This window comes from Ammospiza caudacuta, chromosome 2, assembly GCF_027887145.1.
Source record: "Ammospiza caudacuta isolate bAmmCau1 chromosome 2, bAmmCau1.pri, whole genome shotgun sequence".
Taxonomy (NCBI): domain Eukaryota; kingdom Metazoa; phylum Chordata; class Aves; order Passeriformes; family Passerellidae; genus Ammospiza; species Ammospiza caudacuta.
In genome coordinates this window covers 5,917,894-5,944,506 of record NC_080594.1, presented here as the reverse complement: position 1 = coordinate 5,944,506, position 26,613 = coordinate 5,917,894, and the positions used below count along the sequence as shown (strand labels likewise).

At 39.8% G+C, this 26,613-nt stretch overlaps 1 protein-coding gene across 1 annotated transcript in view; it reads left to right on the top strand.

Moving 5' to 3' along the window:
• Nucleotides 1–26,613, top strand: part of HTR1F (5-hydroxytryptamine receptor 1F) — a 101,448-nt gene that overhangs the window by 22,493 nt on the left and 52,342 nt on the right. The window contains exon 2 of the mRNA XM_058799942.1: nucleotides 26,089–26,189. The gene's annotated coding sequence lies outside the window, so the exon portion shown is untranslated. The remainder of the gene's footprint in view (nucleotides 1–26,088; nucleotides 26,190–26,613) is intronic.

The following is a 26,613-nucleotide window of genomic DNA, read 5'->3' as shown; positions in this document are numbered from 1 at the left end:
GGATGCAAAATAGCAGGTAGAGCAAATATTTTCAATTATTCTGCTGTGTCAATCCATTCTTAAGTGACCATACAACTGCAAAGAGGTTGCTGAGTTTGCCAAAGTAACAGCTTTGGCAGATAAGCATTCTGTCAACAAACACACAGTTGAAGTAAAAACCAAAAAAATGGAAAATAATATTTTAGCTGAAGGGTAATGTTGCCAAGAAAGCAAACACAAGATGAAGTTACAAGAACATATCCCACCTTCAGTGCAATTAGGTTGGATTTGGGGAAGAGTTTTCTAAGGGTAATTGTCATAGAAGGATTTAGAAATGGAGATTGATGGAATTAATTTAGAGATGGATTTGCCTGAGGTGGGTAGTAGAGAGACCATTCCTAGACCAGAAACAAATGGGTCTGTTCTTTCTGTTCTCTCAAAAGACAAAGGTTTCTGTTGAACGTGCTGGCATGGCACAGACTGAGTTCTTCCAGTTGTTCTTGGAGAGGAAGGAGGAAATGGAAAAGTAAAGCTCTGCTGCTGTAACAGGGGTTGAAATCCCTACATGGCTCACCCTCCACTCATGGAATTGACTCTACGCATACTGCCCAGATGAGAGACACACTTAGGGATAAGCAACCAACTCTTTTCCCCTCAATCAATTACTTCTTAACTTTAATAGAGTTTATGTAGTTTGTAAAACCTAAACCAAATTATTGACTGTGTTGAAATATGAGAATAGAATGGAAGGTACGAGTTTCTTTAGATAATTACTGTTATGCTTTTCAAGTTTCAAGTAAATGGGATATTCCCTCCAAGGCCTTAACCAAACTTGAGTATATTTTGTTTGGAACTCTTCAGCCAGCTCTCTCTGCCACTGACACATCACTTTCATAAGTCCCCTTTTATTTGCTTTGACACACCCAGTTAAAAAAACTGACTCATTTCACAAATGCACTTTAAGGTTTCTTATTAAAAAGCTTTGCAATAGTCCAAGAGAAAAAGGGTTCTGCAAATGAAGAGTAAAGTTGACTATTCTATTTTTGGAAAACGAGAGCAGTGCGAATTAGCCTGCAGCAGTCTGATGGCGAAATTCCCCATGCCCTACCAGGCAAGGTCACTGGAGCTGTGCCTGCACGTTGACACAACCTTTTAATGCATATACGCATTTAAAAGAATTATTTTGCATGTCAAGCCGTATCTTCCTCTTCTAAGTTCATTTCCACTGTGTAATGGATGGCTTGAAATCCAATTTAATTCATTTTCTTGATGCAATTTTCTACCATGTCTGCTATTTTCAGTGCATATTACATCTTTACTACTTCTGAATGCATCTTATTAAGTAATAATTGCAAATATATATACATATACACACCACAAATTTCAATTCTGTAATTTCTCCTTTCAGTCAACTCTAATGTTTGTCATTTCTGAAAGCTTACAAAAAAAATCTGTTGAATAAGTATGCACTTCAATTGTTCTTCAAACTCACTGAACAAAGACATTTCGTTGCTAACTTGTATTTATTTATCCCTAAAACCAATTCCATTTTCTATTGCATCTTCTTAATATGGGTTTGGGTTGGTTTTTTTTTTTGCGCCTTTATAACAATGGATAGTTATGGAATTCAGTTGGATCACAGAATTTTTTTCAAAGCTGAAAATGAAATTTGCCAGCATCTCTTTTTCTCAACCTCAGAGCATCAGTTTGATGTAGTTGAAACACTGCAACAAACCAGAGAGTGAAACAAGAGAACAGGGGGCCGTGGGAAGAGCTAGAGAATCTGCTCTCCTTCTAGCCCTGAAGCATGAAGGGTTCTGGAGAGATGCTGGGGCATCATTACCCCTGTATCCCATATGGAAGAGGGTGCAGGATTTTGGGCAAGGGTGTTTTTTCAGTTTTGCAATCCTCACATGAAGTTCCTCCTGCTTATGCAAGACCAGTTCTTTCAAAAGTTTCAACTTTAGAAAGATAATTCTGCTTTTAAATAAGGCCAAAAACAGCATAAATACCCCGGTCTATCTTAAATCTGGCTACCTCACAGACATTAAACTTCACAGACCCTTCCATTAAAGCTGGTTTTTTCTCCAATTTTGTTTCACAGAAGGGACAGGCAGTTTATCAACACATTTTTCATGATGAATTTAAAGGTGTTCTGTACCCAGCTATTCCATTCTAAACACATTTAACTTGATCACAATGAAACCTTCAGGAGAGGGTGGTGGTGCTTTCTACTTCCATTTAAATGATGGTTCTGTCTGCAAGGTGGTCACACAAGCAGTAGGCAGGAACTTTGTAAGTTGTTGTCTGTGAGTTATTTCCATGTAAAATATACCTTATCAGCAAGTTAAATTTGGTTTGGTTTCCCCAATCTGTCAGTGCTACCAGCTCAAGCTGACAATCAAGCAAAGTCCTTCTCATGCATAATTAGCTTTAATGAGGAATCCTCTGGCCCAGTTGTTTCACTGACACTTGAGCATTGTTCCTTGCCAGTATTTTTTTGCACAGACAGCACAGACCAGAACTCACAAACAACACCAGTGACATACAAGAAAATGTTGAACCTGGTTTACTGTCAGCACATCTCCTGTGCTGGGTTTGCACACCAAAGAAAATAGTTAAAACATCAGTTTGAGAGGCAAGCAAGTAGCTGTGCCTTTGAATACACATAAATAACATCCTGAGTGGGTGGTAATTTTACATCGAAGTGGGAGATGTTAGATAAAGTCTCTTCTCAGAGCAGCTTTTGAAATACCTGAGACTGAATGCTGCTTTCACATTCAGTTTGCTCTGCCCTTTGCTGAACACTTGTAGCACCTCCTCTTTACCCAACCCCATGGAAGAAATTTCTAGGACAAGTAAGTTTTCAGAGTTGGAAAAAGACAATTAGATAATTAATTTTGCTTTCTTCTTGAAGAAACAGTGTAAATTTTAGTGCTTAAACTTCTCACTTTTGTTTTCATCTGCTTTTGGCCTTAGAAAGTTGGAAAGTTTTATGTGCATTGTGCAGAGGTAACAGCATGGTCTGAGCACAGGCAGAGTATTTTTATCTGATGCAATAAGCAGTTATTTTAAACTGGAAGCAACAAACTGATAATTGCTACTTAAAGAATGAAAAATGTGTTTCATAAAACACACTTTACCACATAATACTTGTCTTATATCCAATCCAACAGGCCAGATGTTGATTTTCATTTGGAACAAAGGTCAGGAATCCCTGCAAGTGTGAGGTCACTATTAAAGCCCTCATGGGCAAGACTGAGGTGATCTCCCCACGTTTTTCCTTTGTTCATACAGGGTAACGTACACTGGCTCCTGCTAACAGTATTTACTTTTATTGTACTGCTGTCTGTTTTTCACAGTAATTTATGGAATCACATTACACACCACTCATCTAGTAGCTAGGAAACACCCATAAATTCTGCTCTGATGAAAGACCACTGTGCCACACACAATATCTCTGAGACATTTATGCTGTACCCACTCACATCCAGAAGTCAGCCAGTCCCTCATGCCTAAGTGATTTCAGTGGCAGATGAAACTGCCTTCCCTACTTCTCCAGAAGCATGAATTTTTTAAGCTTATTGCTTTTTTTGGAGGAAAGGGGATCAAAGTAAAGATGATGATAAATCTCTCTAACTCCATCCATATCAACATCTTCAGACATAAAGATGAAGAGCTTTAAGTATGTTTGCACAAAGATTCTTTCAGCATTATACTGATCTGCAAGAAATGATATATATGTACTGGTGTCAGTGCTGCAGAACTTTATAAATACACTCAAAGATGAAATTGTCAGTTAGTAGCAAATAATCCTAACGTTTGCTGACACAGTCAACAGAGGACTGTTTAAAACAGACAGATTGTTATTTACAGCTGTGCCAGATGGGACAGTTTGGAATATGTTCAACTGCTCTTTTGTTAACATTTAAAATATATTCCTCAACTTCCTCAAGTAATTCTAAGTTGCTGAGATTTTTGAGTAAAATTTACCTGCAAATATTTTTACATTCCTGCTGTCAACTACAATTATATGTGCCTGTAAATAACAGACAAACTGTCTACAGAAAACTCTTACTGGAGCTCACAGAGTAGAAGCATTAAATATTAATAAATACATCAATTTCATACAAAATGAGTGAATTTTGTGGGAAACTTACATGTTAATTTACAGTAATACATTATTTTAACATGACATTTATCCTGCACTTTGCATTGGTACGGAATTAGTGCCATCTGTGTATCTAGCTCTCAAATAAATGGTTAATAACTAAACCATTAGGAAAGGACCACTGAGGTGGTGCTGTTTTGATTCAGTGTTATTTTCATATTTTTTAGACCCTACATCTTTCTGCTTTTTTCTTCTACCCTTTTGCAATATCCTCTGAGGAATGTAAAATTGCTTTACCAAAAGGTTTTAGCAGAGTGGCTGGAGTGATGGGGCAGAAAGTATGGCCCGCAGAGCTGGACTCAGCTTTGTGGCTTGAAACTAAAGGAAGTGTTAGCTTTTCTGTAGAGCCAGAAGTAATCAGTAAAACACAGTTGTAGCATTCTCATCATCTCCAGTGAGGCATTACACAGCCAGTTCATATCTGAGCAGCAAGCTATACTGTTTTACAAGCTTTTAGAAATTTTGCTAACAGTGTTTGTGTACAGGACATGTACCTGGTGAATATACTTGAAATGCATCAGTGTGAGCTGCCTTTCCTTTTTCCCCCTCCAAAATATGTATGTAGGCTAAAGCACCTGAACTCCATAATTACCTCCCATTGCTCCCTGGAAATGATGCATCTCAGATCTCCAGTAAGATCTCTGGGGACATCACAACTGCAGACTTTGGCTTGTCTGCTAAGACTACTGGCAGCACTACCAATTATTTCAAGAGGTACGGCCCAGGATCCACTGAAACCTGGGAAAAATTAATTTTACATACACTGAAACAGCCATTGTTAGCTTGGACTGGATTTGAAGCATCAGCCTGAAGAAGTAGCTTTAACAATTCCCAATTCCCTAACAGCCCTGGGACAAGAAGGAAAAAAAAAAGGCACAGATAAAGGAGATAACACAAGGAATCAGCTTGCCTTTCCCTCTGGCACTCCAAGGCGTCATTTTTTTGCAGTTCAGAATGCCAAAATCATGTCAGCAGGGGGTTTGGAATGTCATGCTGAGGGGTGGAACAAGGACAAAAGGTTTTCTGGGGTGGTGCCTGGACTGCCTCAAGCACAGAGGCCTGACCCAGATCCAACCCCATCCTATCTAACCCCACAAAACCACGAGACAACTCTCTTCCCTGTGGTAGGGCTTTCTTTGCTTCTCCTGGCCTCAAACAGTCAAAGAGGAGAGAAAATGGTTTTTGTTTTTAGGTGCACATAACGCTTCAGTACCATGCATCAATGTGCATAAATAGAAGGCTAAAGTTTTCATTTTGATGCACGCCAGTAGCTCATGTTTCTCTCATGGCATTGCCTCAAGCATGAATTTTAGCACAGGTGCAGAATAGAATCTTTGAATTTGCATTGGTATTTTAAGCACTATGTGTTCCCTTCAGAATTCTTATTGCATTTTGGATGCATGTCTAAGAAAACCCAGCGTGAACTTGATCTAACCTTTTATTTGTACAAGCGGTTTGGACAGTCACTATTTTATTAGCTGTTAAATCATTTAGCCAGTGCATTTCTTCTCCTGTTATATGCTTGAAACAAAAATTACAAGATTCCTGTAAGGGTAAACCAATATTTATTCACTTTTGGTTTACACGGGGGTGGATGGGGATGGCAGAGTTACCGCACCCATAGCTACCAAAAGTGGTTCTGGTGGGTTTGCCTCTCAGGGTGGGAATTTTTGTTTCTTTGTCTTAATATTGTGCAAATTAAAGTAGCCTCTATCACTCAGGAAGAATGTGGAATCAGAAAACCCAGTAGACCAACTGGAGAAATTTAAGAAGACTATTTCTTTTTCTTTATTTTCCAGCTACAGTAGCTCTAATGGCAGTGGTAGAAGCATTAACACATTGAATCAATAGCCAAATGAAATCTACTGTTCTGGTCCTTTTTTCACTCTTCAGTAGATGAACAGGGAAAAGGAGGAATAGGGAACAAAAAGTTCAAAAAAGAACCCCTCAGAGACCTAAAAGATGAGCTTAAGTTCTCTTGTTCTCATTTTAAAATTAAATTTGCAAGATGATTAATGCAGAGCTGTTTAGTCATGGCAATTTCAGATTTGGCAGAGTCCTTTGTGTACTGTGCACAGATCAGGAAAGGTCTATATCCAGTTTCCAAAATTCTCACTTGAGACATTAACTAAACAACATAGACTATCTATTGTAGTTTAGCACACACCCTCAAAAGAGATGTACTATTAGGGAACAGATCTTTTCCAGGACTGTGGGAATTGCAGCCAGTTACAGCAAGTGCAGAGAGATCTGGGACAGTTACAGGCCCCCTAAAAAACTTCATTTATGGTGGCTCCTGCCTGTGGTGAGGAGCTGCTGCTGAGCACAGGGCTGTAGGCTCTGCTCAGAGCCCAGAAGTAGAACCTCAAGTTTTGACTGCTGCAGGAGGTTTCAGAGTAAAGACCTGCAAAAAAATATGAGCTACCTAGCATCTCCTCAGGCAGGTGGACTCTGGACTACATGTTTAAGTAGAAAAGAACTCCTTTACCCTCATTTCCTCAGTAGAAAAAAAAAATCCTAGCTTAGTAGGAGAGATTTGCCAAGTGGTATTGCTGATCTACTTTAAAGCACACTGGATTTATCACAGCCAATTTTCAGTCCAGCCAGATATTCATACAAAAGATAGTCATGCAGCAACAATATATTTTCTATAAATCCATTTTTTAAAATGAAGTTATATCAATTGGTGCCATTGAGATAAGATTTTCATAAGTAATTCAGAAGCCTATCCAGACAGGTCATCCCACACTCTCTTTGTAGCCAATAAAGTGAAAAATCCTGTCATTTGTTTCAGACATTTTACTTTCAGATGTAAAGCATTGCACCCTAGAAAGACTATTGAACATTAAGAAAATGCAAAAACCCCCTCATAATTTATAGATCTTTGCATTACATGCATCCAAAGAAGAATAACAGAGCTGGGAAGGGTTTAGAGCACAAGGGTTTGGAGGAGCAGCTGAGGGAGCGGGGGTGTTTAGCCTGGAGAAAAGGAGGCTCAGAGGGGAACCTTATCACTCTCTGCAATTCCCTGAAAGGAGGGTGCAGCCAGGTGGGGTCGGTCTTTTCTCCCAGGTAACAAGTGACAGGACAAGAGGAAGCAGCCTCAGATTGTGCCAGGGGAGGCTTAGATTGGATAGCAGGAAAAAAATTATGATTGGAAAAAGCTGTCAAGCCCTGGAGCAGGCTGCCCACAGAAGTGGTGGAGTCACCATCCCTGGGGGTGTTTAAAGATGTGCAGATGTGCTTAGGGACATGGTCTAGTGGGGGACTGGGCAATGCTGGGTTAATGCTTGGACTCCAGGCCCTTTTCAAGTCTAAACACTTCTATGCGTCAACATTTAGGGAAATTTCTGTCTTCCCTGAAAATTTAAGTCTGCGGTAGAACTACATTTGCATTAAAAGTAGAAACCATATCACTTCTTTTAAATGGATGGATTAAGGTTATATAAAAATCACGTTCCTCTCAGAATTGTGTCAGTGGAATGCTGTGTTAATTTCCTCAAGTAAAGGGACTCTCTTACAGTAAATATATTCTCAGTCACAGGCTGAGCTGTTCAGGATACTTAAAGTGGAATGGGGATTTTATGAACATTTACTCCTCCTAAATAAAATTATTTTAAAAATAATCAAGCCAAAAAGTTCATTTCAAGCAAGCATAATATGAGAGAAGAACACTACACTGAGCATAAAGGATGTCTGGCTGATCTGAGAAGCTTTTAATTTCTCCACATATTTTCTTCCAGATGTAAAGACACCTCACCCATGCCACTGTCTGGGATTGTTTTAGCTTCTAGCATTACAAGATTTAAATTTGTTATTCATCAACTGAGAGGGATATATGACACCCTTCAGGATGATATTGCCACTATTGTGGCTTTTAAATAAATTTCTGACATTTGATATTTGTTGGATCTCATCTCTTGATTGCTTAACTTCCTTGTTATAGCCCAAATTGTCTTTACTTACATTACTCCTTCAATAACTCCTCAAGAAATTCTTGACACACCAAACCATCCTTGCACAGCATTTCTGCTCACTATAAGCATTTTATTTCAGCACTTAGTTATTAATTTTTTATGCAGCTATTTATTCTCTAGCTTTTTGTGCATTTGATTTTGTAAAGCTCTGGTAAAACTCTTACATTTTCAGATAAACTTTTCTTCACAAGGATGGAAAGTTTCCTACTCTTTGTCTAGTACAGAGAGCTGCCCACCTCCTTCTGTTATCAATGCATCTGAATGCACATGCTCCAGTGGCAAAAGTGTTGTTTAGTTGGTGCTATTTTCAGCCATCAAAACACTTTGCAAACATTGTCTTTGGACACTGCAAGGATCAGATTTTGGAGTATCATTAGTGCCTTTAACTACAAGAAATACCAAGGAGAATAGATGGCACAAAGCTTCTGAAGGAGCACAAGGTTGTGATTAGAACACACTTCTCCCTGTCTTCAGGCTGTTTGAATCTCTTCTTTCCCTGACAAGCTGTGCTTTGGTGACACACATCAGACATAGTAACAATCCTTTTCTAATACATTTTGAAAATATGTGGGTACTGAAAACACGTTGGTGTAGAATGGGGCTGTTCAGCTTTTATGTGTCTCGTCAGGGAGAGAAGAACATCATCTGCTCTTCCCTCCATCTTCCCATGCCTCCTCCATCCCACATCCTTTTCAGCATCCCTCACAGCTCAGTATTCTCTGAGGAGTGACTTGTGTTTAGTCCCTGCAAGTACATCAGATGTAGACTTGTGGGAGTCATGGAATATAATTTTTTGTAATCTGTCACCATTAGGGAATAGAGCAGTGGCTTTTTGGTTTATAGTCCACTTTCCATATAGTGAATAACTTCATGGTTTTGCAATTAAATGCATTTTGTTTGATTGTGCCATTTGTAGCTTTACCTGCTTCTTCCCCATAACTAAACATTACCTGATAAATAGTCTGGTTATAGGCAGGAGATCAGAGCAAGGTCTGCAGTGTTTCACTACAAAGCTATAGGAAAAACTTCCAGATCATCCTCTGGTATGGCAGCTTGGAGTGGTGTTTTTAACACTGACTTTGTTTTTGAAAACACCTACTCTAAAGAAAAATCAGGGATGAAATTGTTTGTACAATCAGAATCTCTTCACTTTACAGTATTTTATTATATTCGAATTCTTGTTTGCTTTAGCTCTTGCACGTATTAAATGCATAAAAGCTTCCTAAGTCTGAGTATTGTGTCCAACTTAATTATGTTTGCTCTGCCTTTTTTATTTATGACTTTAATCCAAAAAAGTGGATTTGGCAACCAAACCCTTGTCAGGGTTTGTCTTGCTGTTGTAACCACAATCACCAACCTGCATGGGGCACATTTTGGGCCTTATATGAGTCTCAGGAAAGTTTGGAGGTTTTAGTTGATCAATGAGTGAGATTTATGCTTTTATCCTTAAATATGACCTTACGGAATCCTGCCCAACAAGACTGGAGCTCTCAGGTTTCTATGCCAAGAGGTAATAACATATTCTCACTCAAAAAAAAAAAAAAATTTACAGCTTAAGAGATGGAATTGTTTGATCCCTAATCCCTGTTTGAATTTCCATAGAGATTATGTCAAAGAGATGGCTAAAAGGAGGAAAATCAGGTTGCTCTGGTCAATGGAGTTGTTGGTGTGATGCAGGTGTGGAAGAAGTAATGACATCAGAAAACACTTTAGGCAAGATAATTTTGGAAGAGAAAAAGACTGCTTTAAAAGATTTCACTGAAATACTATTTGGACTACTTTTCTGGTAATTTACATTCTGAAAAAAGTAATGTTAGTTAGAATGGGTAGAGAAGAAGAACAGAAAGATTATTAAAGGAATGGAAAAGTTACAAGAGCTTGGACAGTTTTGTCATGTCAAATTTGAGAGGGGGCAAACAGGAAAATAAGATCTGTTCCAAAGACATCAGTAAAAATTCAAGTAAATATGAACTCATAATACAGCAGATAGAACTGGAAGCTGGGCAAGGAAAAAAATTGTTTTCATGTTTATCAGCATGAAACTCTGGATCAATCTTGCAGACAAAGCAGCTGGGATGAGGAACTCACTTTTAAAACATGGTTCAATCACGTTATGCAGGGATTTATAAAGCTAAGAATTGCTTCAGACTGAAAAACAAGTCTGTACTACAGGTTCTTGAGTTATTGTTGCAGCAGTACAGCCAAAATAATTATTATTTTAAAAAAAAGGTACACCTCTATTGTATTAAGCCTCTGCATCAGAACTGTTTTGTTTACCTACCAAGAGAAAGTTCTTTCTACCTTTGACACATTATTTGTTTTCCAAGTTTGCTTTCCCCCTGCCCCAAATCCTATGAGATGAAGTCTAGAGTGTCTTTCAGCATTCAGCTTTACTGCCCCAAGGTTGGCCCCATTGACTGGCTACAGCTCAAAACAGGCTGTGAGGAGCACGTGCCAGCTTCCCTGCCAAAATTCATTTCCCAGGTCTAGGGACAGCAATTCCCCTGCACTTCCCTCAGGCTAAGCCAAATCATTTCAGCACCAGCTGAGAAAAGAAAAAAGCTGAGCCAAAAAAAATTAATAATTTAAAAAAGAAATTTAAAAAAAAAAGCAGTTCACTACAAGAAAGAGAATCTTTTGGAGCTCTGGACAACTCTTGCATCATATCACCTGCTATTGCCAGTACTTAGGCTTCTACAATAAATATTTTGTTTGTCCATGGCTTCTGCCATTTCACCACATATGGCCTGTCTTGCTAACAGCATTATCAAGCAATTTGCTCCTGGACTGGTTGCAAATATGCAAAGTAGATGTTTTACAGACCTTCTAAATCAGACACCTGTGGTCAAACAGCCTGTGCATGCAGGAGGCTGGCACAGGTTTCCAAACCATTAATAGCATCTAAAAGAAACTTAATCCTGTAAAACAAGTAATTGTAGATGTGGAATGTATGTTCATGTAAGTGCTCTGAAACAGCAGTTGAGCTCTTCTGAAGTTGATAGTATTTACATCAGGCCAGGAGCACTTTTCAAGCTCTGTTTGAAACTAATTGGCAGCATGCCCTATATAACTTACTCTAAGAATTAGGTTGCTGAAACACAGTAATAAGCATCAATTTCCTAATACCCTTCCAGCTCAGCATCTAATTTTAACACCTCCCCCTTGACCAGCAGCTCTGGCTGCCAATAAATTCCTGAGACCTTTTCCTACTTATGAAAATGCATTCAAGTACTCACTGCAGAGAGAGCTCAGCAAGCTTCTTCCCCTCCATCCATGGCTCTGACTGGCCTTGGCCTCTCCCCAGCTTCACTTTGAAACTTCTCCTTCCCCAGGTGGCCTCCAAAAACCACCTGGCCCCAGCCAGTCCCATGACCTCCCCTCCCAGCCCACTCCATGACCTTTCTCTGCCCTTACCCACAGGGCCCAATTGGATTCAGCTGGGGCTGATCTGCCCCCACCACCCTCCTTACCTGAGTCAACCATGTAGGGAATGCACTCAGCAGACAATTTTATCATGCTGTTAATAATTGGAATTGTTTTAAGTGAACAAAACATGCTGCAAAATGAGTAGGCAGTAATGGTAACTATTATCACTTGCACTATTCATGTGCAGTGACAAGGCAGTATGACCTAACTGCAGCTTTCCTGTAGTTCAGCTATTATAGACATCACAGCTGTGATTTCCAAGAATGGTCTTGGCAGTTTGGACACGCTGCTGCCAAAAATAAGTGAATTGCAAGTTCAGTGTCACAGACAGCTTTAAACATTAATTCATCCTCTGATTTTGTTTACTAAGATCTAAGATCTCTGCTTCTACTTTTGTGTAATCACAGTCTTCACTAAAAGAAGACCTTGGGGATGTATGCAGGAGCATTCCTTCTCAAATAGGAATAGATCAAAAATTAAATCATTCTACCATATAAATGAAGGAGAAAATTCTACATAAAAGCAGACTTAGTTTGCTGATTGAAAGCAAACAAAGAAAAAAAAAGAAAACAGCTAAATCCCTTATTTAATAATGGGTGTTCATTACAAGCTTTCAAAAGTGTGATCTCCTCTAGCCACACATTATGGTCTAAAAAACGTGATGAAACTCCCCAGGTGTGGGAGTAACAATATAGACTGTCAAGGAAAACAATATATAAACAGATACAAATCAAAACGGAGAAAGGCAATCTTTTTAATCATTTACATAGGGCTGCAGTACCTTATGATTTCTCCCAAATATCATTCACTGTAATATCAGAGATTAGTTTTCTCCATAGAATAGTACTTTTGGAGGCAATCATCTACCAATTAGTATTAATTAAGATCATAAAAGATGAAGTATTGTATAGGAAGCAACTCTCTAGGGTGGGAAACATTAAAGCATCTGTCTGCTTAATGGGTTGAATCCTGTCTGAGCACTCAAGCCCACCCTTCTATCAGCATCCACACAGGCAGTCTCTTGCATCCTGCACTCAACCTGGTTCTTTTCCTGCTTCCCAGGATTTTAGAAATGGAGACTGAAACACTCATTTCAGACATGACACTGCAAGAATTTGGAACGTGTTGCACAATGGATCTCCTATTTCCAAGTGTTGCAGTTTACATTTAAATTCAAGATGGAAAAATATGTTCAAGCTACGGAATCTGTGGGAAGCTGTGAGCTAGGTACATCTATTGATAGGTTCTTCAGGTCAGAAATTTTCTTTCCCCTTCCAGCAGCCCCATCCTGGAGATCAGGGTGGTCCCTGGACACTGCAAGTGTGTCCTTGGTGCACTTGTTATCAGGAGAAAACAAAAAAAGGAGGAAAACTGGAAAAAGAAACCAGAAAACCTACAGGTCATAACTGATGATAACAATAGGGAAGGAGATTAAACAGGATCTTTGGTAGGGGAATTTGGGCCACCATAAGCCCTGGAGATAACATCCAGTAAGCAACAAAGAGCTGACAACAGATGTCACAGCCCCGAGCCAGGGCAGCCAGGCCCCTCAAAGGGAGAGGTGACAGAGGGTGCTGATGCCCTCAGTGTGGAGAGAGAGGTCAGGGACAGGAGAGCAGGGTTCAGGAGAAAGGCACTTCTCATTTATACATCTACTGGAGGAATGGGGTGAAAAGATATATCAGTTTATTTGTAGAAGATTCTAGTGTCAAACCCTCTAATTTGGAAGGAGAACATCAGCCAGCAGGTTGGACTGCATGCTGGGCAGAAAGCAAGGAGGAAGATGAAAGGGAAAAATAACAAAAAGAAGCAGCAGCTAATGGAATCAATTTCTGAAAACGAGCCTAAAGAGTTAGAGATGCATGTCCCTGCCATGCAGGGGTCTAAATGTGTGTAGGAGGAGAGTGGGGGGTGGGAGTTCATGCAGGCAGAATCTGACATTCAGTACTGACTCTGTCTATTGTCTAAAGCTGTTGAAACCCCCTTCTAAAGAAAGCATGCTTTTACTATTCTAACAAGTTCTTCACTTCAAACACTGTACAAAAGAAATTCAGAAGAAACTTTTTAAAATCATGATGGAAGAAAACACACAATTAAAGGTGACTGTTAAAAGCAGGTATCCCCTGAGCTTATTTTTGTTTTCTAAATCCAAGAAACGGTGTGAAGTCAGAGTATAAAAGAGAGAAAGAGCTTGTTGCTAGAAGGTCATTTAAACAAGGAGCTTCTTAAGAGATGTGTACACAAAGTGTATTATGTAATCCCAGTCACTCAGCAGGATGTCAGAGACCTACTCTCTTAACAGACTGTACCAATACCTGAAACACTGCAAAACACTTACTTATGCTTTTGTATTTTACAACGATCACAAAGAAAAGCCTTTCTGGTTTCTAAGTGTTAGGAAACAAATCCTACCCAGTTTTGTGAGGCGATCTCTCCCGCAGATGCTGTTGTGAACCCACAGAGCAGAGTCACAAATTCTGGGCCTTATTTGCAGCCATGTAATCTCACTGCTCCCTGAAGAGAAAACAACACATGCAATGGAGATCAAAAACACTTAATGGCAGAGACCCAGATCCCTAGAGACAAACTAACAGCAGAATGAATGCTCTGAGTCATGAAATAGCCAAAAGGACAACTACCGACATAAGGTAAAGCTGAAGTCTGACAGAGTTTGGGCTTTTTGGCATTAGCAAAGAGGTTAAACAGTCAAAAGAAATCTTGTTAAACACCTGTTCCTTGCATTTCCTGCTGTTGCATCCGAATGTTATTTAAATTCTGTTCTTTAATTAGTTTTCAGGTTACAATATCATGTCACCCTCACAGACAGTATCCTGCTTCTCCTTTTATTCAGCCCTTTTATTGAGATCTGGAGACTCTTGGTGTCTCAGTCCTTCACTCATATGCAAATATATACATAGATATAGATGCATCTAATACCCTGTTATGCATTTTCCTCATGATCTACAGTAGCTGATACTTTTTTAACATGCTATTCCTGTGCTTGAGAATGATGAAGACCAATATCCAGAAATTTTAAGACACACAATGTAAAAATATTTACTCCAAATGCTCAGAACAAAAGGACTCTAAAAAAACCAGCTGTATCCTGTTTTCTGCTAACCAGCAGGAGAAAAAGAGGTGAAAAAGGTGCAGTGATCTCTGGATGCTGAAACTGGCCAGGTCACTTAATCAGGCATCAAATCATTTAATGTGAACATAAAGGAGAGCTGTAGCTTTCAGTTTTTCCTTTTTCCTTCAGTTTTTAAGAGGGCATGGGTTAAGTCAGAGTGTACCCAGAAGATGAGGAGGACAGGGATGAAGAGAGAAGCCTTTGGAAATTGCTTTTGGCTTTTCCTCTTCCCTCCCCTTTCCTTCTTGCACTAATGTTTGTTCTCACTCTGAGCAGCCTCCCTTGAAACTCCACTCCTGCTGTCAGCATCCAGCATTCACCCTCCTTGGACCTACTGTTCTCTCAAACTTTCTGGTACATCTGGAGCCACCTGCTCTATTTTATCATCAATCCTTCCCTTAACCTGCCAAGCAAATATGTTAGGAAGGAAAAATAAACATAATTATTGAATTCTCATTGCCAAGCTCCTTAAATATAATCTTTGCCTGAAATGCAGCCTTCACCCAGAGTTCAGCAACACCTTCCTCATTCAAGAGCATCCATATGCTAGTGGGTTTTGTCAGCAGAAGTCCTCAAGGTCCTGCAGCAACCAGCAGTAAATCTTAGTCTTCAGATCAGCATCAGCTGTAGGCATTCACTATGTAGGCATTACAAATTGTATGCTCCAGGGCTGGAGCCCCACATATTCCATTTGGCTGCCCCAGAAGTGCAGAGTCTCTGTGTGCAGGGAGTCACTCTCCTCCTTCCTATTTCTCCTAAAACAGCCAGAGCCATCAAATCTGACCTTTCTCCTGCTTCTGCCATTATCCTTCCCTCTGACTCCCCTTCCCAAATCTTGGCCAGGCCAGACCCCCATCCTTGGGATCAAAGATTTCAACTGTGGCTCCACCACTGGCACAACCTGAGCACGTTCTGTCTCAGCTATTACCATCCCCACTATAAACCAGGTATTAGTCACTGCAGAGACCTTTCCCACAGCAGAAATCCTATCTGCTCAACTGGCCACCTGGGTCCTGTGGTATTTAAGAGTAAATCTAATTGCATAGGCTCTTTGAGCACAAATCATAAACCCAGCATTAACCACATCCATGCAGACCATGGCTAGTTAGGAGCCATTTGCCTCATCTCCAGCATTGCTCATCCAAACTTTTCCTTCTGTGGAATCCTCCAGACCCTGAAGATTATGGTTAAGCTGAGGGCTAGCAAAATCCCCCCTTCTTGCCAAAATCCCCCACTGTTCCATTGCTGTGCCCTCTTTCCTGTGTCTCTTGCCCTGGCAAAGTAGTTGAGAACAAGCCCAGTAAGGCAGAAGAGAATCTTGGCTCAAGTCGCTCCTTCCCAGGCAAAGAAGAGCAGCCATGGGTGCATTTTTCCAAGCCTACTTCATGTTCCAGCCCCCACAAGCAGATCAAATACTGCCAGAGATGGAGATGGCAGCAGTTGCTAGGAGCAGTTCTGAGGCAGTCACAGTCTCCACAGGAGCCACCCTGGGGCAAGTGCCAGACCTCCTTTCCATCACATGAAGTGAGATACAACAGCGACTATCAGCTGACACATCTCTGCAAACACACAGCCAGGTGTTCTCTTGAGTCTTGACAGGTGCCACATTGGCTAAGAGGGGCTTCAAACAACCCTGGGATCTTTCCTGTTTCAGTCTCCTCACTTAGAAGATTTGATATTTTAAGACTATTTTCCTCCCAGCTAGCTGAGCTTGCAGCTCTGCCTTAACTCTCCAGTCAGGATAATGGGACGTGTGGTTAGACCTCACCACTTCTGGCTGAGGTTGTACCTTGATTCCAACATTGGAAACTATTTTAAGAGGTGGGAGAAGGATTTTTAGGACAGGGAAGCATTACCCATGATTGAAAAGTAAGCAGTTCTGTCTTCAGAAGCCAAGGGGGAGGATATGAGCCTGAGATTTAGGACAGGAAAATAATGAGATGAAACACTTATCTGCCTTTTCATTATACATCCAGCTTCCTTAAAGATGTTTTTTCCTCTGAGGAAATCTGAATATGGAACTCTGAGATGTTCTGCACATTTCCTACTTTACCTCACAGTTTTTATCTGAATTTTTGCAACACCAAATCTTGGCTTCAAATTCTTGAACTGTCCATAAACAATAGTGGAAAATTTATGGTGGTGCAAGCACAATAGAGTTCTCATAAGAATATAAAAGAAAATATTCTATTACTCCCGAAAAATATGCTCTGTGTGCACTTCAATATTTTCAATATAAAACTGATTATCTAATCTTCTGCATGAACACTGTGTACTTAAAATCAATAGCACTTTTCCATTTTAAAACATTTTGGTTTTGAAGACTGATCTTTCTTCTACCTGTACATTCCTGTCATTTGCAATATAAAGGGATGCTGAGGACAATGAAATATTTGTTTTCTGTTTGCTGGCACGGAGTGCAAGATCCAGTTTCAAGTATGGTTAGTTACAGCAGCTTTGCCTACCTTTATCCACTCCACTGCACACCTCATCCCAGCCTCTTGTCCTTCTCTGACCTCTCCTTGCTTACTCTCTGTTCTTGCCCCTGGCATGGGGGTTGGAACTCAATGAATTTGAGGAACCCAAGCCATTCTAGGATTCTACTGAATGTCCTATTCATTAGTAGGACAGGCAGGAAATGTCACGCCATTGGTATTTGTCTGCTTTGAAGAACACCTACCACTCCTTGACAGACTGTGTGGATTTTTCCATTAAGAAAGGAACAGATTTACTCACTTCTTTTAAAAAGCACTTTCACCTACTGTTGCTACCTACAGCTTCTTCAAGGCAGGTACTTAAATACTAAGAAGTTTTAGGTCCTAAAAGTTTCTAACAAGCTGAAAGCATTTCTGCAGGTCTCGTACTCAGATCCGTATCTCCTCCGCTCCCTTCCCTTCCCTTTCCCTATTGTTAGATGCTTGGTTTCTCAGAAGTGCTATACATGGTGAATAGATGAGCTGTATCTTGAAAATTCCCAACTTTTCAGTAATATACATCTTCTCCAGAGAACTGGCAAGCCTAAAAAGTTTAGCTGCGAGTACATCAGCGTGAACCGAAGAGGCGCAGATTGAAGGCAGTGACTCACTAGCTCGCCATGGAATGGCTTTGTGCGCTCAGCTTTTTCCCACATTAAACAGCTCTAGGAGAAAAAAGTTGGGGGGCTGGAAGCTATTTTGGGGTTTTTGCTTATGTGTAGACTTCTGCTCTATTTTTGCCTCTGGTTTTGTACAAAATGAAGTGAACCTAGTAAGCCTTTCCCACAAAAAAAAAACGTGTTTAGTAAACTCCTTAGTCTATCATCCATTTTTTCTAGGAATTTGCCAATATAACCTCAAGTGTGCAAGATACCCCCACCAACTCCACAAAGGAAAAAAGAAAATTTCTGTAGAGAGAGTGATCTGACAAATGTGTGCATTTATATAAGCCTGCAGAAACTGGATGAGGTACAAGTGACCATCCTTAACATTGAAAACTTATCTGGTTTCTGATCCATAGTGAAAGAGAGCACTGACAAATTTCAAATCTTTGCACACAGAATGGACAACAGATAGTGCAGCTATCTCAGCAACTGGAGCAAATGAAAAATAAAGTAGCTTCACTCACAGCAAAAGTCAAGCCATTAAGAATTTGCAGCCTGTAGCTGGAGAGGGGTGAAAGAATGTTTTTGTCTCAGAATAAATAATAGCAGCAATGGTCTGTGACTTACTTACACTGGAATACAGTAATTACCATGCTGGATCATAGGGTACTTCACCTTTAATCAAAAACAGGCAGAACACTAAACTGGCCACCCTGGGCTGGAAAAGGACGAGGAAGAGAAGGGCATTTTCTACGTTTGGTACTAGAAACTGAACTCTGTGGGTTTTGAGCCATAGCACATAATTTTAAAGCTAAACCCTACTGTGAAGCATGGGCATTTTTAATGCATAGAAAGATACAGTTTAGTACTCAATTTGGCAAAAGATTTTGGAGGTCTTGTCCCTGAAAATGTAGAAAAATCTAGACATCTTTACCTAAGTCTGTGGTCTCTCTACTTGAGAATTTTTTTTATTCCAAATGTAAAAGAAAGCTGGCTATTTCTCTCTCCACTGTCTTTTAAAGAGAAATGCAATTACTTTTGAGCAACTTTCAGGTACAAAGCAAAAATAAAGAGTGCACAGCATTTTCAAAATTCCCTTATTTCTATGGCATTAAAAATTTATTTCTTCATAAAAGAAGTCCTACTTTTTCCTCATTTAATTACAAACCTCTCCACAGTGTTCTCAAATACATCAACAGAAAACACTCTACGTGCAGAAAGTTAGAAGTGATTTATAACTACATATTAAAATGATTGCTTGAGATGTAATCTCAGCCGGGCTGCCAGTGAATTTTCCTAAACAGATCCAGCTTTTGGATATGGCTTAAAGATTGGAGTGCTGAAACAAAATGTAATTTAGCAGAATGGAGAGCAATTCTTTGACTGCACATCACCATTAAACATATCTGTTTCAAAAGGTACCTCTGCCAGAAGCATCCTTTGGAGCTGCATTCACCAGGGCCTCACAAACAAATATTGTGAAAAGTTGAGATTCTTAAATTGAATTTTGTTGAAAGCAGCAGTGAAGGATAATATAAACACTTCTGTTAGCTCTACAGACCTCCTCTGGAAGAAAAATATAAACAAGTACCTTTAGTGGTCCCCTGCTGTATATCCATCACCATTTCTGTGTTTCACAGCTCTTCCCCAAAAACTCTTCCAGCAGCAGCACCTGCATCAGGAAGAAAAGAGGTAAATAGTCCCAACATGTTCCTGTAAGCCAGCATTATATCCAGAACCCCAAACTCTGAGTAAAGATGAACCAACACCAAAGTTGTCTGTCTCCAAAGGGTTGCCAAGCCACTGATAAAGCTTACGGCAGGATTTCCTTTCATTTTCCAAGAACTTTGTCTCCTTTAAGTCTTGCATCACCAATAGCTATACTTTAAAAGAGAGTCACTGTTTCAGGAAAGTTTGAGCCATAACTTTGCTAAAAGAATGTTACACAGGACTGAAGGGCTGCCTGCTCTAGAGACATGACCTTTTGGGATGTAAGACATTTGTCTGTGAAACAGGCAGCACACAGCCTGCTGTACCAGTCCAGAAACAACATGCACCTTTTTTAATCCAATTATTTATTTCTCCATCTGTTAATCCCTGTTTTTCCTCACTAGAAGTGCTCCAATTGAGTGATTAAGTGACAAGAAAATGAGCCCATTTTAGCAACAGAGATTTTGCAGAAAGATACTGGTGTACATCATAAACTTAGATGACAAAAAACCAGCAGGTTACATCAACAAGTCTATTAATGCAGCTAAAAATGCTATTTACCTTTAATTGTGAGCAGACTGAGGTATTTCATTATTTCCTTAAATAAGTCACAGATCGTTCTCCAAATCACTTTGTAAAAGACATTTTTATTGCCAAAACAAGAGCCCAAAATTTGTTAAGGGAGCGACAGAGATGTGGAATTGTGGTTATAACTATGTTGGCCGAGAAGGAGGTAGTTTTACTGCATATTTCTTTATTAATCAAAATAAACATACTTTTTTCTAGAAAGTGAAGTTCAGGCTTTATTTTCAGTCTTAATCCAGAAATCATCCTTTTCAGATTCCTAATCTGTCAAAGCTTGACAGACAAATCCTGAAAAATGTAACAAATCCCTGTAGTTTCCATTACAATTCTGAAGATAATTCGTATCACTCTGGCTCAGTTTTACCCTTTTTTGGAACTCTTGAGTCACTTTTGACCTTATTGCAAGGCCTGAAGAATGTAGCGTTGTTTTTTAAAGTAGACAAAGGGGTATTTTCAATAAATTTCCACCAATTATGTGACTCACTGAGGAATGATATATACTGAAGAGTGTAAAGCAACTCTGACTACTTGGCCTTCATTCTTGTGTCTTATCTCCTCAGACTTCAACCTTTCAAAGAATCGTAGGGCTAGAGTAAAATGTCTTTCCGAGTAGTTCACAGCCCTAGATGGGAACTTACAGGTTCTTTATGATCCAGCATCCATTTCCACAAGAAGAAGTTCTCTCAGTCATGGTTAATCAATGCCTGGGAGCCTAAATGGTTATAAATACTCTATCCATTACTTGGATTTATGTTTCATAATTGATTCATCCTGAAGCAAAAGAGAGGGGAACGGGCATAATTCTGTTGTAATTCGACTTAAGTTATGTAATTCCTTAACCTTATTAGCCAAACTGGTACTGGTTTGACATTAAGCAGTGGGAATGCTCACAGATGGTGAGGGCTTGCTTAGCCACTGCTACTTTCACACTTGTGTGGTGTGTGTGAGGATACAGTGACTCAGTTTACAGTTTAATACAAACAAAAAAAAAATCTGTTGAGGAGTAAAAAACAATCCCACAAGTATAATCTGGCTTTTTTTTTCCTTTGAGTTAAAAGTGATTCCTCTTTGCAACTTCACACTCCCTTGTGCATTATGAGCCAACTAACTTTATGTAGTCCTCATGGCAGAAATGGGTCTTTAGGAGCAGTGCAGAAATCAGTCTTTCATCCTGTTCAACAACCAACAATTTTCCCTTGCCACAAGATGAGGGCAGCTGTGGGAGGCAGGCTGACTTCCTGGAGCAGCAGAGACAGACACAAAGCATCCACAGCCTAATCAAGACAGGTCAGGCAATCTCATCTTTGTCTTCTCCTGCCCAGCCCTCCTTTAAATCCTCATCTGCAATTAGTGATGACATGTTTCTAATCCTCTTCATACAAGCCATCAGAGGATTGTAGCTTCATATGGGAAATGGCAGGGGAAGAAAAACACAGAATAAGAATCCTTCCTTCTTACAAAAGCGTTCAATAGCAAAGAAGGAGGAACTAAAAATAAAAAACAGACAGACTGCAAATTAAGTTTGTTTAGAACTAAATAACTCCAGAAAAACAACTGGGCTTTTGCCCAGCATATTGCTGTTCCTTTGCGGGATTGAGATCGTGTTTAAAGGTGCAGTTTATGCCTGCAAAATTTCATACTGAAGTAGTTGCACTGGTGAGTAGATATTATCCTCTTTAGGTAATAAAAGAAATAATGATAACAATCAGATTTGTTTCTAGAATTGAACAGTAGCTTAAAAACTGTCAATTAGGATTACTCACAAAAACAACCATCCTACATATTTAACTCTTTGGTTTGCTGCCACTTTCTAGATTGCAAAAGTTTCTTTTTATTTTATGGCAATGGAAACTGGAAAGGGACAGTTTATTTATACACAGATGATGTCATATAATGCTTCATCCTCAGCAATATTTATCATACTCAGATAAATGTTATTATTATCATCACCACCATCATTCCTATACAGAGGAAATATATTTTGAATACATTTCTCTTTTTTTCCACTTGTGGCAGAGAGTTTTTGACATTTGAGCATTGACTCTTTCTTCTTATTTTATGCATTTGCCCTCTGGCCATTGTCAACCCCTGCAGTCTGAATAATGAATTCCTCTTTATTGCACTGTCAGGGTGCTGTCATTACTGCAGACCTCTCCTCCTCTGGAAGGCTGTTTTGTAAGTTATTTCTGAAAAGATATACTACATATGTGTTTGGGATTTATAGGACTGTACTGATCCATCATTTTCTGGAACAGCAGATGCAGCCACTGTAAATTTAAAGAAAAAGAGAATTCTCACCCAGCTATGGATGTCAAGCCATTCTAGGGAGTATTATCTGCTTCTAACTCCTTGCTACTTTTGTACAGGAAACACAAACTCAGCTCATGATCACAGAGAGATTTCTGTTTGCCATTGCAGTAAGACTGTAATTTTCTTTATGCCACCTTTACTTCCTGCTGCCTTTTGAGAAGACTTGTGTGTGATCTTGAACTTAGATCTTCTGCATGATAGGAAATGATGCTGCCAGCTGAGCCTTTAAAACAGTTGCTAGAGTCATGGAAAGCTGTTTTTCTTCTTTAATTGTCCTAGGAAAAGGTACCATTTTAAAAAGTCTTATTTAGCATCCTCCACAAAGTAAGAAACTCACTTTTATTCTTCTCACGGAATTACTGCAGATGCTGTTTTTAACCCCAAGTAAAGCTTTCCTTCCACACATTTCATGAGATTTTTCCCATTGTGATTCACAAGACCAAAGCCCTCATAATATCAATGTCTTTGCTAAGGAAGGAGGGCTGAAATTGATAGTTCTGGGTTTTGGTTACTCACAGACTTCAACCTCCATAATAAATATTCAGACTTGAAGTAGGATTACCATGAGGTTTGAGAAGCAATGGAAACAATAAATGTGTTTCAGAGGTGGAAACAGGCCCAGAATTTCTTCTGCTGGACTACCTTCCTAGAAGAAGTTGCTGCGACGCAGAAACTGAGACTGCTGGGATTTTGAGCAGATGTGAAATGATTTTATATTGGGTGAAAAGAGGATTGGGTTTTGTTCAGAAATATTAAGTCTTCATATGTAAAAAAGAACTGCAAATCTTTTAATAGCTTGACTTTTGTTTAATAAACAAAACAGAGTTCATAGGACTTGGGGCAATTCCCTTTTCTTTTTTCTTTTTGTTTACGTGGGGATGTTCTACCATAACAAAAATTACTCTAATTGTAAATTAACTATCAATAGATGCAAAAATTCTTATATCTACAGTTTTGTAATGTCTTCTTCTCTGTCTTTGCCTGCATTTAGCACTACTTTAAACCCAGCCTCACTTAACTCATTGAACATTACCTGATTTTTTTTCTGATGCATAAAAGAAAGCATAAATCCATATGAACATTGCTTTCCAGCTACCTAAGATTCATCTTGGAGATGTCTGTTCAGTTCCTGCGCTGATCCTCTAGGTCCAGGGTGCTTACATTTTAATTAAGCTGAAAATGATAATGATAATGAAATTATAATGATAAATGAAGAGGTAAAACATCCATCCATACAGCTGTATCATCAACAAGGACTCCCACATCCTTCCCATTCAGACAAGGTCTTCACAAGAGCTTGTAGGCAGCCTGCAAATCTCCCTGCACAGGAGTGGCTGGCAGCACTCCAAACAACTCCAAATAACAGGGAGCAAATAGTGATCTGAGCAGCCGGGGGGCCTCCAAATCCCCTTCAGAGGTCACTTTCCCCCTTCAGACAAGAATGAAGTCATTGGATGGCAGTGCCAACCATTAAATTCTTGACTGCGTAAGCACATGCATGTCAGAAATATTCCCTTTTGCATTAGAGGACCAGGGGAGAAATGGGGAATGCAATTGGAGATGGCCAGAATGCAAAGAGCTGTGTTGAGATGAAGATGAAAATGTAAAGATGCAGAAGCTGAAAAAGAAAAGAATTGGAAAAGCATAGACTGCAGGGGTAAGGCATGCATGAAAAAGAGCTTGAGCTTGTGAAGAAACAAAGACTTGTTATTTGTTAAAAAAGCCAAATAAAACCTCTGAGGTGTTCTGGTGCTGCCTAGATGTTCTGACACTTAAAATTTCTTACCTGGGAACGAAGGTGCAAGATGTCAAACAAGAACTAAAGCCAGCTTCCTCTCCATCCCCCCCTTAAGATGGAAATCCTTCTGAGCATTTTAAGATAACCCTAAAATTATCCCAGCTCTTGTGCACTCCTGCAGTCTTATTCAGAAAAGAGTTTTGCTACATCTGAAGGAGTGTGCTGAGAGAAAAGGATGGAGGCAATGGTTACACCAACTTCCAAACAAAACCAGACAACAGGGCCACTCTGCCTCTACCTCTGTCAGTTCCTGATGGTCATCTGGTGGATGCTCAATGAGATACAGCCAAGTGGATCATTATGTCCTGAGTGCTGCATATTCCCACAGCAGATCATGCTGGCCCCTCTGCCTTCTGTCCTTTCTGACCTTGCCTAGAGAGAGAGAAATCTGAATTACAAAGGAGAGCAGGGAAAAACAGAGCACAGGCACTCATTTTACTTTTTAAACTCTGTTATTACTGCCAATAAGTTACATTTTGAAGGTTAATGTTCTGTACTAAGCAGGAGGCTTAATTTTTGAAAAATGTCTTACGTCTACCAGCGGAATGGGTACAAAAGTATAAGAACTTTTACTTTCCCAAGTTTTTGCAAAATATGCAGCACTAATGTTGTAACTCAGGATTTGCTGGGTGCTCTCACCCTTCCTTTAGCAATAATAGAACCAGAACTTCCCAAAGTTGCCCTGACAACTTCAAGAAGCCACATCCTCTACTATCCTAGCCTAGCCCACACAACCATAGAATCAGTAAGGCTGGAAAAGAACTCCAAGACCACCAAATCCAACCCTTGACCAAGCACCACCTTTTCTACTAAACCACAGCACTAATTGCCACATCCAGTCGTTTCTTGAACACCTCCAGCAATATTAGCCATAATTCCAGCAAACATGTCTGAAACCACCCTCAAAACCTGCCCCAGAACACTCTGAGCTGAAAGAACTCATCTGATACCAAGTAACAGTCAAATGTTAGCATAATTATATTCTGGATAAATTACCATGTTATTTGATAATGTGTGAAAAATTATTCGGTTTTATCCTTTTTTTCCCAGGAAATCAATGATATTTCCTTATTTCTTTTGTCACTTTGTCTTCTTTTTATTCATTTTTCTCACTGACTGCTATTCTCCTTTGAAACAAGAACTGCTTTTGTTATCTGATTTTCTACATTTTAAGCACATACACTATTTAAAGATTTTATATTTAAAATTAAATCAGCCTACTCTTGGTAGAATGATATATTTCTGCACTTCACAGTGCAGACTTTTCACAGTGCATATTCTTTTGCATTATGTTTCCTCTTTAGGCAGTTGCTTGCTGTGAGACACTGCTAACTGGGAAAAAAAAAATTGAAGTTGAGAGAATGCAAGAAACAATGCCTTGCAGTTCAAACATCACATACTCTGGCATGTTTATATCTTTAGCTTAATAACAGCAGGTTAATACTGCACAATGCCAAGTGCCCCGGGCTCCTGCTGCAGTCAGTGGGAGTTGACAATTAGAACCTGACAGATGCACCCAGGTGCTAAAAGCTTGAGACACACTAAAACTGCTGGTTTGGCTAAACTTCCTTCCCCTTTGCTTTAACAGGTAATTTATCCTCAGGAAAGTACAAGTCAGACCTTTCAATTTCTCCGGTTGCTCAAGTGGAGTCGATTCCTGGTGTGTCTAATCCTGCAAGGCCCTTGCTGGTCATTAGCTCATTCCAAAGTATTTCTGTCATCACCAGCCATGCTCTTGTGTGAACTCTGAGCAGGGGGAGCTCCTGGCACTGGTCTCTAAGCTTTTAAACAATCATTTCCAGCTATTTGGAGAGATCCTGAAAGCTACAGATTAGGCCTGAAGAATCTTTTCCTTCCCCTGAAGGAGACATCATTCATTGTCATTTACAGAGCCTATATTATGGGTTTTTTGCTTTCTTGCAGGTTTTTGGCAGTATCCAGTGTTGCTAAGGCTGATTGAATTCCTACTACCAGTCCTATTCCCAGAGGCAGCTTTTCCAAGGTGATTCCTGACACAGGAGATGGTGAGTTGCTTTTTACCCTGACACACAGAGAGTTTATACGTGTGTTTGGGATGTACCTGCTTTAGAGATCAAATTCATTTGGTTGGGTCTTCCATAGGGATTCTGCAAAGCAGGTTGAATACAGAGTTTTGCTGACCTCTGCCAGACTGACCTTTCCTTAAAGTAAAACAGGAGGGGAGACAAGTCTGCACTGCAAAAAGCCTCAGGTGGGAGCAGGGAAACACAGCCAAGTGAGGGTTGACCCGTGGAGTTATTGAAGGCTTAATCGGGCAATCTGAGCACACTCAGTGCAGTGGAAAGCTGCAGTCCAGCCAGGAAAAGATGTCAAAGAGGACAATCAGTTGAGAAAAGCAGAGCAGTGGATGACAGAAGGATGACTGAATAAATGAAGAAGTCTGAGAAATTCAGGCACTGCAGAAGCAGC